This window comes from Solanum pennellii, chromosome 9 (assembly GCF_001406875.1).
Source record: "Solanum pennellii chromosome 9, SPENNV200".
Lineage (NCBI taxonomy): Eukaryota > Viridiplantae > Streptophyta > Magnoliopsida > Solanales > Solanaceae > Solanum > Solanum pennellii.
The window spans coordinates 29,802,058-29,819,611 of record NC_028645.1 but is presented as its reverse complement, the minus strand read 5'-3'; positions in this window follow the sequence as shown (position 1 = coordinate 29,819,611).

The window sequence follows — 17,554 nt, the reverse complement described above, 5'->3', positions numbered from 1 at the left end:
AGAAGGTAGCCCTGTAAACAAACCTCTGGCAGTGAGCATTTGCATCAGGCTACTAGTTACCACGAATGTGTGGCCTGGTGGTAGAGGAGGCAAGACAAGTGGCCCATCGGAGTCTGCTATGTTGTCATAGCCTCTGTAGTATGCTTGGGGCCGTGGAGCGGGATTTTGTCCCCTCTGTTGGTGTTCACCCGGAGCATCAGGTAAAAACTGACCATGAACATAAACCGGAGATGGGATGTTCTGGTTTGGATCATCATCATTGATTCCCAAGTTTCTATTCATGTTGCGTAGTGTACGCTCTAATTCGTGATCGTAGGGAAACAAGGGTTCTCTTCCTCTCCGTGTATTTGGCATACAAGGAGGGTGATTCTGCACGAATCAAAAACAATTAAACAAAGTAAAATCAAGAAAATATCAATTAAACTATAGTAATAAGTTTAAGTTAATCTAAAAGCTACTTTCCCCGGCAGCGGCGCCAAAATTTGATAAGCTCAAACTTACTTCTCAAATAAGAAGTAAAGCGGTCGTGTCAAGTAAATAACCCAACTAGTGAGGTTGGGATCGTTCCCACGAGGAAAATAGTTTAGACTTAACTTCAATTTATTACTACTAATGTTCAGTCAATTAGTTCCTGGGAAAGCAAACATGATAAAAGGGGGGTTTTCTATTTCTAAGTGAATGAAAATAACTAGCAAAATAAAAGGAGACAACTAACAGCTTCGAATGTTGGAGTTTAATCAATTAATCAAAGTAACTAGGGTTTACGTGTTCCCCACAGGTTCATAACTTGATAGGTCTAACTATAACAATTCTTTCCTAGTATCTTGCATGCAAAGTGATAAGTTATGTATTTCTAAATCCTTGGTCTGGCATCTAGAAAATGTCACTCCGCACCTTGGTCCGGCTACGTGTGTTTCTATCCTAACCCTTTATCTTTACCTCATATTAAGCGTCGTATTCAATATTTGACTAAGTTATTACCTCGTTCCAATCAATACTAGCCTATTAGATAGTATACTCTAAATCTATGTTGATAATTCTTTTCCTATTATCTACCTCCTTGGTCCGGCAAGTAGCATTAAGGCGAGTTCTAACGTTGGCCATCCGTTAAAAAGACTTCTATGCGAAAGAATTATCAATACATGCAAGACACTATTCTAGAGTTGTTATTTTAGTTAGGTTTTACCTCATTATTTGCCTATGGTTCCCACAACCCTAGTTATGGAGTTTAGTTACCCATAGTCATAATCACAATATTCAAATATATGATATAAGAATTCATGTACTTACTTCAATGAGAAAGAGTAAAATCCGAAAGTTCGCTTGATTAATCAACAAAAATCACCAACACTCAATGATAAAAGTCTCAAGATAACCTAGTAATACAGAGTCTAACTAATAATCCAGCGTCTAACCTCAAAAACGAGGTTTTTCGAATTATTTATAGAAAATAAAAACCTAATTAAACAAGGATTCTATTTGCTGGAAATCTGTCAAAACGCGGCTGGGTCGACGGACATCGCGACGGATCGTCATGGTCACGACGGGCCGTCATGGATTTCGTCGTCCCATACTTGTGCAATTTCTTCTGCACATCTCTTCATTACCCTCGACGGCAGGTATGACGGATCGTTACGAGCACAACGGTCCGTCGAGGGTCTCCGTTCCAAAACACTTGAACTCTTGGAATATGGGTACTGGGGCTACTTCTCTGATCTTCATGACAAACCTGCAGGACGGACCGTCATGGCTACGACGGTCCGTCATGATTTCCGTAACCCCACACTTGGTCAGACTTCCCCATCTTTCTTCAGCAGCTACACTACGCTGCTACCTACGGACCGTCACAAGCATGACGGACCGTCACAAGCTCCGTAGGTGGTCTCTTCTGCATTTCTTCGCTCAAAAACCTCCGCATTCATCTTTGGACAGATTTCCTGCAAATAAGGAGAAACTTATATAAAAATTAACACAAAAAGGCTTTTGGATATACTAAACTTAAGGAAAAAGTATTAATAATACCGTGAAACCACGGTATATCAATAGCCTATGCTTCTAGGCAACTTAAAGTACATGAGAGAAACTATCCAACTCATGACCTTGAGTTAGCGGCCGTGGTGTTTGCCTTGAAAATATGGAGGCACTACTTGTATGGAGTCCATGTTGATGTGTATACCGACCATAAGACTCTCCAATATGTGTTTACCCAAAAAGAGTTGAATCTCCGACAAAGAAGGTGGTTAGAATTGTTGAAAGATTACGACATGAGTATCCTCTATCACCTCGGCAAGGCCAATGTGGTTGTGGATGCTGTAAGTCATTTAACGATGGGTAGTGTGTCTCACATAGATGAAGCCAAGAAATACTTAGTCAAATATGTTCATAGGTTGGCTAGGTTGGGTGTGAGGTTGGAAGATTCTCCGAATGGTGGTTTCATGGTCCATTATAACTCCGAGTAATCATTGGTAGTTGACGTGAAGTCCAACAACACCTCAATAAATCATTGATGGAGTTGAAGGAATCGATTCTTGGCAAGCTTAATGAGGCCTTCTCCTTGGGGGGGGATGGTGTTTTGAGGTACCAAGGAAGATTCTGTGTTCCCAAGGTAGATGGGTTGAGGAACCGAATCATTGAGGAGCCCATGGGTCCCACTATTCCATCCATCCGGGTTCGACAAAAATGTACCATGACCTTAGGGAAGTATTTTTATGGGAATGTTTGAAAAAGGACATAGCGGAGTTTGTTGCTAAGTGTCCAAATTGCTAACAAGTGAAAACCGAACATCAAAAGCCAGGTGGCTTACTACAAGAAATCCAAGTTCCTACTTGGAAGTGGAAGACATGAATATGGATTTTGTAGTGGGTTTACCTCGGACTCCTAGGCAATATGACTCTATTTGGGTGGTTGTGGATAAGTTGACCAAGTCCGCTCACTTTATTCCCGTCAAGTCTACTTATTCGGCAGAGATTATGGTAGGATCTTCATAGATGAGATTGTGTGTCGCCATGGTATTCCGTTATTCATCATATCGGATCTGGATGAACAATTCACATCTAGGTTTTGGAGGTCATTCCAAGAAGGGTTGGTTACTAAGGTGAAGTTAAGTACTGCTTTTCATCCCCAAACGGATGGTCAAGCGAAGCATACTAATCAAACCCTTGAGGATATGCTTAGGGCTTGTATTATTTATTTCAATGGAAATTAGGATAAACTTTTACTTTTTAGTAGAGTTTGCTTATAATAATAGTTTTCATTCATCCGTTTCCATGGCTCCCTATGAAACCTTGTATGGTAGGAGGTATAGGTCTCCTATTGGGTGGTTTGAATTGGGTGAGACTTCGCTTCTTGGTCCTAATTTTATTTACAAGACTTTGGAGAAAGTTCATATCATAAGGAACAGGTTGCAAACGGCCTATCGTCGGCAAAAGTCTTATGCCGATCATAGGATAAGGGGTTTGGAGTTTGAAGAGGGTGATAAAGTGTATTTGAAAATTTCACCTATGAAAGGGGTGGTTAGATTTGGCAATAAAGGGAAGTTGAGTCCTCGTTTTGTGGGTCCATTTGAAATCTTGAAAAGGTTTGGTAAGGTTGCCTATGAATTGGAACGTCCTAGTGAATTAGCTTCGGTTCATCCGATTTTCCATGTTTTGATGCTTAAGAAGTGTATCGGTGATCCCGATTCTATTCTTCCTATTGAGGGTCTTGGTGTGAAGGATAATCTCTCTTATAATTTTCGCTTCAAATTATTAATAGACAAGTCAAGAAGTTAAGGAATAAAGAGGTGGCTTTCGTAAAGGTGTTATGGAAGAATCACCTAGTTGAGGGTACAACATAAGAGGCCGAGGCCGACATGAAGTCTCGTTACCCTCATCTATTTGATAACTAAGGTTAGTAATTCTTACTAATAATGAAAATAATGATTAAAATTGAAGTTGCTTTGATTTTTAGTGAAGTATTGAAAAAAATGTGCATTTTTGATATTGTTACAGTGAGTTACTGTGAAATTATGCATTTGAACTTGAACTTTTGCTCTTTGGATTGATTGGAGTTATGTTTTTCATTTATATATGGTGAGTATTCATGAAATAATATGTAACATGTTGATAAGTTGAACTTTGACATAATTGACTAATAAATGCTATGTTGAGCTCTTGTTGTTGTGAGAAGGATATTCCTCATAATGTAATATTGAGCCTTATGTGTGGTAATTTAAGTTTTTAATTGCCTTGTGTAAGTGATATGGTTGATTTTGTTATATATTATTGTTGGTTGGGCTCTAGTCTTGAGTCTATTTCATCCTTCAAAAAGTTTTTAGTGTCATTCGGGACGAATGTTCCTAAGGGGGGATAATGTAACATTCGAAAATCCAAGATGTGTTCAGAGCCTAGCATAAGTGGCATAAGGTCTAGACACTGTTTTAAAGTCTATTTTAATGAATATAAGTCATTTAGGAAGTCTAGGAACCAAAACGTCCATGACGTCCGAAAACTAGTTCAAGGAGGTACTAATGTGCCTAGGCCTATTTAACTAACTTTTAGGAGTTGGAAATAGATGAAAATTGGTGGAAGGGTGTCTAACATGGGTTTAAGTTGATTCATTGTCGAAATGTCTGGGTAAGACTCCCCAAGGACTAACCATGGGCCCTTTGAGGAGGACCCTTGCAAGTGGAGTCAAACACTGCCTGGGCAGTGTGCACCCACGAGAGGTAGACGATGGAGTGCGTGTTGATCGACGGGGCATCGATGCCATCCGTCGACCAACACTTAGACAATTAACTTAATTAACCCCCCATATAAAGACCACAACCCCATTACACTAATTACAACTCACAAAACAAAACTCTCTTCCTTCTCTCTTCTTTTTCTCTCTATTGAAAGACACCATTGAATACCAAGCTAGGGGACAGTTTTGGGGGTTGTGATGGGATGATTTCACCATAAATTCTTCATCAAACATTAAGGTATGGGATATAATTCACCTTTGAGACCTCTTTCCTCAAAGAGTTCTTTCAAAGTGTTTTCAAAAGTTAAGTTTTCATGTGGGTCTTACTCAATCTCAAAAATTATGTTATGAATTGATTTTCTTATGATTAATTTTGGATATTATGAGTATATTAACATGTATTCTAACTTAAGTATGATATATCTTGATGGTGTGGTCTAGTTTGTATAAGATGACCCTTAACCCTTAACCCTAGGTTTTGATCTTGATATGAATTAGGTTGTATTGGTTCAATTGACTTGATTAATGGTTGAATTACTACTAGATGATGTTTTTATACTATTCATAAATGAATAGGGTTACTGATAGTCTTTCAAGCTAGTGCTTGAGAAGATGATCTAGGTTATAAAGTATATTGTGAATTGACCTAAGTATCATGTCATAAGATATGATCTAGTATTGAATTGTGATGTAGTGATTCTTATAGACTTGTTATCATTTTGATTATTGACTTATGATGATTTATACCCAAATTGGGTTGAATTGAGGGTTTATGGTAAGACCTTGATGATGAACTATGAAGGAGTCTTGGTACGTCTTATGATCTCTATCATTTACTTCAAATTGCGGTTAATTATGATTAAGTCATGATGTTCTATTAGAGTATGCTTTGTATTTGGATTGATATGGTGGTATGAAGTTGAATTGAAATGTCTTGATTTTGATTGTGAGGTGTTGGCTTAAGATGTAAATGTTATAAAGAGGGTGAATGATTTACCAATATGCCTTATCATAATATGAAGATGTTAATATGCTAACCTCACCTATATGAATTGCACTGAAAGGATTTCGGTCATGCAATTCTTATTGATCTATTGATGATGATGATTATAAAAGGGGTAGACCCTATGACTTAAACTAAGCTATGATTGATAATTAAGGCTTAAAGACATTTAAAAAAGGGACTCTAGCTTAGCACCGAGTGAACTAGAGTGAGAAATGTCCCTTCCCATAGGGAATGTAGGATCATTAAGGTACTCTTGAGATTGGAAACTAAAATGCATGTAGCATAATGAGGGTCCCAACTAATCTCCTAGTTCTTGAACTATGTTTTCCCCTTAAATACAAGCTAGTAGATCCATGTAGTTGCTATGTTTCATGTTTTGGTTATACCTTGGCAAGTAGTCCGCCTTCCTTCGGTGTAAGGTTTTGTGACACCATATCCCACACTAGCTAATGTGGTCTATGTTGGTTAGGTCAAGATGTTCTCAAAAGGTAAAATGAACTAAAGGATTGAACTCTAACTAAGATGACCTAAGGGGTTTAGCTTAGTCTAGGTAGGGGTATGAGACTCTACCTAAGCATTGCACTAGTTAGCCTTGAGGGGAGTCTTATAAGGATGTTCTTATGTATGATTATGCTTATAATGTTATATGACATGTATATGATGAACTTGCACATTGTTGATACTATATGTTGATTAGTTCACTTATGAATATGTGTTGGTTTATATTGTTAAAGTAAAATGATATGTACACCTAAATGCCATGTTATTTGAAGTATGATGTTAGTCATGATTCTTGTTGGGTTACTTGATTGAGTAAGGTTATGGGGCTTTACTTGGTCATTGCACTTGTTAACTTGATAGGGGTTCATGGGTAATTGACTTTCTTTGTTTATAATGAAATATACTCTTATTCATGCTGACTGTTAATATGACTTGACGATAGAGTTACTATAATATGTATCTAATTATATGAAATGCATGGTTGACTTGACTAGACTTGATGTTGTTGTTCTTGTGATGTACATGCCTATGACTTAATGAACATGCAATATTGGTTGGTATAGTCTTGTTGAATGTGCATAAAGGTTTTAGATGAAAAGTGCATGCATTATGAAATGTCCCTTTTCTTAGCATGTTTGCATAGTATGTGTGCATATGGTCTCATACTTAGTACAAGTGGCGTACTAACCCCATTTCTTCCTTTTCCGCAACATTTTAGGTTTCCGGTCATTGAAGTTCTTTGAAGACGACATTGAAGAAGGTTTGGATCTCTTATTCATCCAGGTAGGGTAGGTCCTACTTTCCGACGGCGATGCCACTATCTAGCTTATGGAGTTGATTTTTTTATTAAAGACTTATATGGTTCTTTCTTTCCATGTAGTATGACATATTGTATAGCCCATGTGAGGCATTCTTACGTTGATGTATGGGTTGTGCCCAAGTTCTTACACTCTTATTAGATGGTTATGAGATGAGACGACTATTATGACTTTTATGTCTATGTTATATTTTATATACTTGTGTGCAATAAAAGTAGAGGACTAAATAATCTTCCTATACGAAAGGTTCATGTATACTCGATATATATGTTATGTGTATGTAGAGGTCTATGTAAACATCCAAGTAGAAGTAATGAAAACTTTTAAATTTTCCGCTAAATTTGACCTATTAATGTATTAAAGTAAACAAAGAGGCTAGTCTTAGTCGTCAAAGAGGACAATGAAGACGATTACGTCTAGGGGGTAAACTCGGATGTGACACTATCCTACGTATTACACGCTTTTTGAAGGCTTATCACCGAGACTCCCCTTTCAGAAGCTTTACTTATTGCAATGGATAGATAGTGTCCCATTCCACTACCTACCCTATGTAGTACGTCTTTTAGGAGACTTAGTTCATTCAATTCATATAAGGCTCACCAAGACTCCCCTTTCGGAATTCCTACCTAGTGCAATGGATAGATAGCGTCCCATTCCACTACCTACCCTAAGTAGTATACTCTTTTAGAAGGCTTAGTACTTTCATTACTTTTGTGGGAGTTAGCTTAGCCGACATAGACCATCATAGCTAGACATGGAATCCCAACATTAACCTCTATTGGATGACGGATGCTCACTTGCCTAGAGTAAGGTCATTCTCTTAGCTTTACATGGATTACCATATCACTACACCTATGCGGGCACATAATTAAGGGATAAGGATATTTCTACTAAGTGACTCATTCTCTACTAACGAGGAGTACTCATCTCAAGAGGTACATTGGAATACAACTGTAACACTTTGAAAATTCAAGACGTGTCGTAAAGCCTAACATAGGTGTCATGAGGTCTTAGTACTGTTTTGAAGTCCATTTCAATGAATTTAGGTCATTTAGGAAGTTTAAGAACTAAAACATCTAAGAACGTCCATGACATCCGGAAGTTGGTTCAAAGGGCTACTACTGTGCCTTAGCCTATTTGACTAGCATTTAGGAGTCAGAAATTTATGAAAAGTGGTGAAAGGGTAGCTAATAGGTGTTTAATTTGTTTCATGATCGAAACTTCCTGGTACAACTCCCCAAGGACCAACCAAGGGCCTTAGTGAAGGACCCCTGTAGTTTGAGGCAACACTGCCTAACAGTGTGCATCGACGGGACAAGGGTTGGCCCGTGTGTAGATCGACGAGGCGTCTATGCCACCGTCATCCCAAAGTTAGACAATTCGAGGAAGACCCTCGCATGCATAGTCTCTGAATTACCTACGGAGTGCAGGACAGAGGGGAGGCCACCCCGTCGACTCACAGACAGCCCGTCGACGGGGTTCCGTCTATGAGGGTCTTGAGTTGCTGCACGTTTTAATGTTAAGTCATTTAATTAATTAAGTGGTTTAGTGGTTATTTAGGTCTGTAGGGGAGTCTAATTAAGTTGATTAAGTCCCAATATAAATCCCCAACCCTCATTAATCTAAACATAACTCACAAATAAACTCTCTTCCTTCTCTCTACTTTCTCTCTCTACTTGAACTCACTATTTAAAACTAGCAAAGAAAGGGGTTTGAGGGCTGGAAAGGGGAGAATTCACCATCAATTCTTTATCAAACGTTAAGGTATGAGATCTAATTCACCTTTGAGACTCTTTCCTTAAAGGGTTCCTTCAAAATGGATTTCAAAAGTTGAGTTTTCATGTGGGTTTCATCCAATTACGAAATTGATGGTGAATTGAGGTGTTTATGGTTTCCTTAGGATATAATGAATAGATTAACGTGTAATTGAACTTAATTATGATTAATTATCATGGTTAGATTCAAATAGAAGAATGTGATCTTTAACCCCTAACCCTAAGTTTGATCTTAATGTTAATTGGGTTGTGATTGATTCAATTGTCTTGCTTATGGGTTATATCACTATTAAATGATGTAGTTACAATAATAATTAACAAATTGGAGTGAATTGTAGTCTTTCATGCTAGTCTTGAGAAGATGATCTAGGTTAGAAGGTAAGTTGACCTAGGGCATCGTATTTTAAGTATGATCTATTATTGAATTGTGCTATAGTGTTTACTCTAGTCTTGTTATCATTTTGAATATTGAATTATGATGTTGAAAATCTAAATTGGATGGAATTGAGGGTTTATGGTAAGTCCTTGATGATGAACTATGAGGAAGACTTGGTAAGTCTTATAATCTCTATCTTTACTCCCAATTGTGATTAATTGTGGTTAAGTCATGATGTTATATTGGAGTATGCCTTGTGTTAGGATTGATAGGGTGGTATAATGTTGAATTTAAATGTCTTGTTTATGGTTGTGAGGTTGTTAAGATGCAAAGGTTTAAAGAGTTGTAATGTATACCAACGTGCCTTATTATGAATTGATATGTAATGTATTAACCTCACTTATATGAATTGTGATGAAAGGACTATACTCATGCATTTCTATTTGTGATATTGATGATGATGATTATACAGGGGAAGGACCCTATGACTTAAACTAAGTTATGATTGATAATTAAAGGCTTAAAACATTTCAAAAAGGGACTCTAGCTTAGCACCGAGTGAACTAGATTGAGGAGTGTCCCTTCCCACATAGGGAAGGTAGGAACACTAAATTACTCTTGAGATTGGAGACTATAATGAATGGCGCATAAAGAGGGTCCCGAATATATCTCCTAGTCCTTCAACTATGTTGCCTCCATAGGAATACTAGCTAGTGGATCCTCGTAGTTGCTATGTTTCATGTTTTGGTACTACCTTTGCAAGTAGTCCACCTTCTTTTGGTGTAGGGTTTTATGCCACCGGATTCCACACTGCTCATGTGGTCTATGTCGGTTAGCGAAAGATTTTTCCAAAAGGTAATAAAGGACTTAAACTCTAACTTGGATAACCTAAGGGGTCTAGCTTAGTCTAGGTTGGGGTATGGGACTCTACCTAAGCATTGCACTAGTTGGCCTTGAGGGGAGTCTTAGGAGAATGTTCTTACATATGTTTATTTAATGATGATATATGATATGTACACGATGAACTTGCACATTGTTGATACTATATGTTGGTTAGTTCACTTATGAGTATGCATTGGGTTATATTGTTAAAATAAGATGAAATGTATATCTAAATGTTATATTATGTGAAGTTTGACATTGGTTATTGTTTCTTGATGATGCTACTTGATTGAGTAAGGTTATAGGGCTTTTCTTGATCATTGCACTTGTTGACTTGTAAAGGATTCATGAGTAGTTGTCTTGCTTATTATGGTATGATTTACACTTATTCATTCTTGTGATGTTATTCCTTGATGATAGGGTTGTAGTAAATCATGGTTTCCAAGTATTTTGGAATGCATATTATGTGTTTGAGTTAGTAAGCATGTTTGGTTGGTTGATATGAGTTGCTTGATTATGCATGAGGCTTTTAAAAGGGTAAAATGGCATGCTTTCACTAAATGTCCCTTTTTAGCATGTTTTGCTTTTATATGTGCATAATATCTCATACTTAGTACATGTGGATTACTAACCCCATTTTTCTTCCATTCCCCAAAAATTTTAGGTTCCGGTCGTTGAAGGCTCATTAGGGTTAACTTGAAGAAGGCTTGGATATTCTCTATCATCCAAGTGGGTAGGTCCTCACTTTCCGAGGGCAATGCTAATATCTTGCCTATGAAGTTTTTTTGTTTTCTAAGACTTTTATGTTCATTCCACTTTCATTGTGTATGACTTGTATAAGCCCATATGTGGCTTCTTTAATTAATGTAGGGCTATGCCCAAAATTGTATGATCATTTAGATGGTATGAGATGAGACAATCTTTGAGACTATCTTTTTATCTTATATATATGTATGTACAATAAAAGTAGAAGGCTATGTAACCTTCTTATACGAAGGGTCTATGTATACTCGATACGACTATATTATGTGTATGTAGAGTTCTATGTAAGCCTCCAAGTATATCTAATGAAAAGTTTTAAATTTTTCCGCATTTTCAACCCATGAATGTAATGACATGAGACTAAGGGGCTAGTCTTAGTCCTTAAAAAGGACGACGACGCCAGTTACGTCTAGGGGGTAAACTCGGATGTGACAAACTTGGTATCAGAGCATGAAGTTAAATATCCTTGAGTTATGTCTCTCTCTACCACGTCTATGTAGGTTTGTATTCATAATTGTAAAGCGCGCCACACTTATGAATAGGAATCTATGGCTTCCCATCTAAGGGACTTCACTAGGATGAACCCTCCTACTTTTTATGGGTCTAAGTTTGATGAGGACCTCCAAGAATTCATTGATGAAGTCTCTAAAATACTTTTGGCTATGGGGTTGTCCACAAGTGAGAAGGCCGAGTTGGCCACATATCAACTCAAGGACGTGGCAGAAGATGGTATGTGCAATGGAGGGATAATATGCCATTGTGGGGTGGTCCGTTATCTTGGGAGATCTTAAAGATGGATTTTTTAGATAGATTCTTTCCTAGGGAGATGAGGGAGGAAAAAGTGGTGGAGTTCATCAACCTTCGCCAAGGAGGAAGGAGTGTTCATAAATACTCCTTGGAATTCACTAAATTGTCCAAATATGCCCCTTCCTTGGTTTTCGATCCTAGAGACCAAATGAGCCATTTTGTGATGGGGGTGTTGGAGGACTTACAAGAGAAGTGCCATTCGGCCATGCTACATGACAACATGAACATTCCCATCTTATGGTGCATGCAAGATGCGTAGAAGAGGCAAGGGCTAAGCGAAAGAGTAGAGATGCTAAGAGATCAAGATCATTTGATGGAGGTTCTTCAAAGAATAGGATTAAAATACAAGACAAGCCTAGATTTAAGAAGCGGGTTTCTAGTCAAGTCCCTTCCAAGTTCCCAAAATCTAGTGATGATAGGGTATCTAACCATAAATTCAAGAAGGGAAAAGGTACTAATTCACCAATCGAGAAGCCAACTTTTGGAAAGTGTGGTAAGAATCACTATGGTGATTGCCTTAAGGGGACGGATAGTTGCTTTAGTTGTGGCAAGAGTAGTCACAAGATGAGAGACTGTCCAAACTTGAAGAGTCAAGACAAGGGTAGTGGTCAAGTTTAAGCAAGTGGTTCTATGAGGCACCAAAGAGGAACCGCTTCTATGCTCTCCGCCCTAGGGTGAGCAAGAGACTTCTCCCGACATGGTGATCGGTATTTTGGAAGTCTTCTCTATTTATGTATATGCCTTACTTGATCCCGACGCTACTTTATCCTTTGTTACTCCTCTAGTAGCCAAGAAGTTTGATATTTTACATGATATTTTGCATGAACCTTTTATAGTGTGTACTCCGGTGGGTGAGTCTGTTGTTGCAAAAAGGGTGTATACAAATTGTCCAATAATGTTGCGCAATAGAGTTTTTTTTGTTGATCTAGTAGAACTCGATATGCTTGATTTTGGTGTTATATTGGGTATGGATTGGTTGCATGCATGTTTTGCCTCCATTGATTGTAGGACAAGAGTGGTGAGGTTTAACTTCCCAAATGAACCCGTTGTAGAGTGGAAGGGGGGAAATTCTATTCCTAGAGGTCGTATTATCTCGTCTAAAAGCATGTAAAATGATATCAAAGGGTTGTCTATATCACATTGTAGCAGTCCAAGACCTAGACTCTAAAATTCCTCCCATTGAGTCGGTCCCCATAGTGAGTGAGTTTCTAGAGGTCTTTCTTAATGACCTTCCCGATATTTCTTCCGAACGGGAAATTGACTTTGGTATCGATTTGCTACCGGATACAAATCCCATATCAATTCCTCCTTATAGGATGGCCCGGCTGAGTTGAAGGAGTTGAAGGCTCAACCGAAGGATTTACTAGATAAGGGTTTTATAAGGCCTAGTATTTCTCCGTGGGATCCTCCGGTTTTGTTTGTAAAGAAGAAAGATGGGTCCTTGAGGATGTGTATTGATTACCGCGAACACAACAAGGTCACCATTAAGAATAAGTACCCTCTCCCTCAGATTGACGACTTGTTTGATCAACTCCAAGGGGCGAGTTACTTTTCAAAATTTGAGTTGAGATCGAGGTATCAACATCTTAGGGTGAGAAGTGAGGATGTACCAATGACGGCCTTTTAGACTAGGTATAGACACTATGAGTTCTTGGTTATGTTATTCGGTTTCACTAATGCTTCGATGGCGTTTATGGACCTAATGAATATAGTGTTCCGAAATTACCTAGATTCATTTGTCATTGTCTTCATTGACGACATCTGGATGTATTTGAAGAATGAGTGTCATCACATGGGTCATTTGAGGATGGTATTGCAAACCCTTAAAGAACATTAATTGTTTGCCAAATATAGCAAGTCTGAGTTTGGTTGAGGTCGGTGACATTTCTTAGGCATATCATCTATAGTGAGGGAGTTGAGGTAGACCTAAGGAAAACGGAGGTGGTGAAGAATTGGCCTAGACCATTGAATCCAACCGACATTAGGAGTTTCTTGGGTTTAGAGGGTTATTATCTGAGGTTCGTGGATGGGTTTGCATCCATTGCATCTCCTTTGACTACTTTGACCCAGAAGAGTAAGAAATTTGAGTGGTCGGAGGCGTGCGAGAAACGTTGCCAATTGTTGAAAGATAGGCTTACTTCCGCTCCAGTGTTGACTTTACCAGAGGGTACAAAGGGTTTTGTTGTGTATTGTGATGCATCCCGAGTGGGTTTGGGGTGTGTGCTTATGCAACACGAGAACGTGATAGCCTATGCCTCAAGGCAACTTAAGGTACATGAGCGAGACTATCCTACTCATGACCTTGAGTTAGCGGCCGTAGTGTTTGCTATGAAAATTTGGAGGCATTACTTGTATGGGGTTCATGTTGATGTCTTTACCGACCATAAGAGTCTCCAACATGTGTTTACCCAAAAGGAGTTGAATCTCTGACAAAGAAGGTGGTTAGAGTTATTGAAATATTATGATATGAGCATGTTCTATCACCCCGACAAGGCTAATGTGGTGGCGGATGCCCTAAGTCGTATGACTATGGGTACTGTATACCACATTGACGAAGCCAAGAAGGACCTAGTAAGGGAAGTTCATAGGTTGGCTAGGTTGGGGGTGAGGTTGGAAGGTTCTCCAAATAGGGGTGCTATAGTCCATCATAACTCAGAGTCATCTCTAGTGATTGAGGTGAAGTCCAAACAACACCTTGACAAACTATTAATAAAGTTGAAAGAATCAGTTCTCGGCAAGTTAAGTAACTCATTCTCCTTAGGGGGATGGTATGTTAAGGTACCAAGGGAGATTGTGTGTTCCCGATGTAGATGGGTTGAGGGACCAGATCCTAGAAGAAGCCCATGGGTCCCGCTACTCCATTCATCCGAGTTCGACAAAAATTTACCATGACCTAAGGGAGAAATATTGATGGGAAGGTTTGAAAAGGGACATAGCAGAGTTTGTCGCTAAGTGTCCAAATTGCCAACAAGTAAAGGCCAAACATCAAAAACCGGGTGGCTTACTACAAGAGATCCAAATTCCTATTTGGAAGTGGGAAGACTTCAATATGGACTTTGTAGTGGGTTTACCTCAGACTCAAAAGTCATATGATTCCATGGGTGGTTGTGGACAGGTTGACTAAGTCCGCTTGCTCTATCCCCGTCAAGTCAACATATTCGGCGGAGGATTATGCAAGAACATTCATAGGTGAGGTTGTGTGTCGCCATGGTATTCCGTTATCCATCATATCGGATCGGGGTGCACAATTCACATCTAGGTTTTGGAGATTATTCCAAAAAGGGTTGGGTACTACGGTGAAGTTGAGCACCGCTTTTCATCCCCAAACGGATGGTCAAGAGGAACACACTATTCAAACCCTTGAGGATATGCTGAGGGCGTGCATTATTGATTTTAAAGAGAATTGGGAAAAACATTTGAATTTTGTGGAGTTTTCTTATAATAATAGTTTTAATTAATCCATTTCCATGGCTCCCTATGAAGCCTTGTATGGTAAGAGGTGTAGGTTTCCTATTGGATGGTTTGAAGTGGGTGAGCCTTCGCTTCGTGGTCCTGATTTGATTTATAAGACCTTAGATAAGGTTGATATCGTAAGGAACTAGTTGCAAATGGCCTATAGTCGGTAAAAGTCTTATGCCGATCATAGGAGAAGGGATTAGGAGTTTGAAGAGGGTGATAAGGTGTATTTGAAAATTTCACCAATGAAAGGGGTGGTTAGATTTGGCAAGAAAGGGAAGTTGAGTCCTCATTATATGGGTCCCCATGAAATCTTGCAAAGGGTTGGTAAGGTTGCCTATGAATTGAAACTTCCTAATGAATTGGCTTTGGTTCATTCGATTTTCCATGTTTCTATGTTGAAGAAGTGTATGGGTGATCCCGAGTCCATTCTTCCTATTGAGGGTCTTGGTGTCAAAGATAACCTCTCTTATGAGGAAGTTCCGCTTCAAATTCTTGATAGGTTAAGTCAAGAAATTAAGGAATAAAGAGGTGGTTTCCATTAAGGTGTTATGGAAGAATCATCTAGTTGAGGGTGCAACATCTAGTTGAGGGTGCAACATGGGAGGCCGAGGCGGACATGAAGTCCTGTTACCCTCATCTTTTTGATAATTAAGGTTAGTAATTCTTTCTAATAATATGAATATGACTGGAAATTGAAGTTTCTTGATTTTTGGGCGAAGTTTTGCAAAATATGCATTCTGAATACTTCACAGTGAAGTTACAGTGAATAATGCCTTAGAACTTGAATTTTTGCCCTTTTGGTTTATTTGAGTTATGTTGTGCATTTTGGTATGGTGAGTCTTTATGAAATTATATGTAGCATGTTGTTAGGTTGAACTTTGTGCTAATTGACTCATGTAAATGTATGTTGAGCTCATGTGTGTTGTGAGAAGGAAATACCTCATGATAAAGTGTTTTGAGCCTTATGTGTCATAATTGGAGTTTTAGAATTGCCTTGTTGAAATGATATGATTTATGTTTATTTGATATTGTTGATTGGTTGGGGTACTAGTCTTGAGTCTATTCCTCCCTTCAAAAGAATTGAAGTGTCATTCGGGGATGAATGTTCCTAGGGGGGGGGGGGATAATGTAACACTTTTAAAACCCAAGACGTGTCGTAAAGCCCAAAACGTCCAAGAACGTACATGACGTTCGAAAGTTGGTTCAAAGGGGTACTAGTGTTTCTTAGCCTATTTGACTAGCTTTTAGGAGTAGGAAATTTATGAAAAGTGGTGAAAGGGTAGCTAATAGGTACTTAAGTTGTTTCACGGTCGAAACGTCCGGGTACGACTCCCCAAGGACAAACCAAGGGCCCTTGAGGAGGACCCCTACAGTTTGAGGCAACACTGCCTGGCAGTGTGCATCGACGGACAAGGGACGGACCGTGTGTGGATCGATGGGGCGTCAATGCCATCTTCATACCACACTTAAAAAATTTGAGGAATCCCCTCGCCTGCACAGTCTCTGAACTTAGCTATGGAGTGCAGGACGGAGGGGGGGGGGCAACATGTAGACTAACAAACGGCCCGTCGACGGGGTTCCGTCTGTGAGGGTCTTGAGTTTCTGCACGTTTTAATGTTAATTCATTTAATTAATTAAGTGGTTTAGTGGAGTCTAATCAATTTGATTAAGTCCTAATATAAATACCCCCAACCCTCATTAGTCTAAACAAAACTCACAAATAAACTCTCTTCCTTCTCTCTTCTTTCTCTCTCTACATGAACTCACCATTGAGACTAGCAAGGAAAGGGGTTTGAGGGCTGGAAAGGGGCGAATTCACCATCAATTCTTCATCAAATGTTAAGGTATGGGATCTAATTTACCTTTGAGACTCTTTCCTCAAAGGGTTCCTTGAAAATGGATTTCAAAAGTTGAGTTTTCATGTGGGTTACATCCAATTACGAAAGTGATGGTGAATTGAGTTGTTTATGGTTTCCTTAGGATATAATGAATAGATTAACATGTAATTGAACTTAATTATGATTAATTGTCATGGTTAGATTCAACTTAAAGAATGTTATCTTTAACCCTAACCCTAAGTTTAATCTTGATGTAAATTGGATTGTGATTGATTCAATTGTCTTTCTTATGGGTTATATCACTATTAAATGATGTAGTTACAACAATAATTAACAAATTGGAGTGAATTATAGTCTTTCATGTTAGTCTTGAGAAGATGATCTAGGTTAGAAGGTGAGTTGACCTAGGCATATTATTTTAAGTATGATCTATTATTAAATTGTGCTATAGTGTTTATTCTAGTCTTGTTATCATGTAAGAATATTTAATTATGATGTTGAAAATCTAAATTGGATGGAATTGAGGGTTTATGGTAAGTCTTTGATGATGAACTATTAGGAAGACTTGGTAAGTCTTAGAATCTCCATCTTTACTTCCAATTGTGATT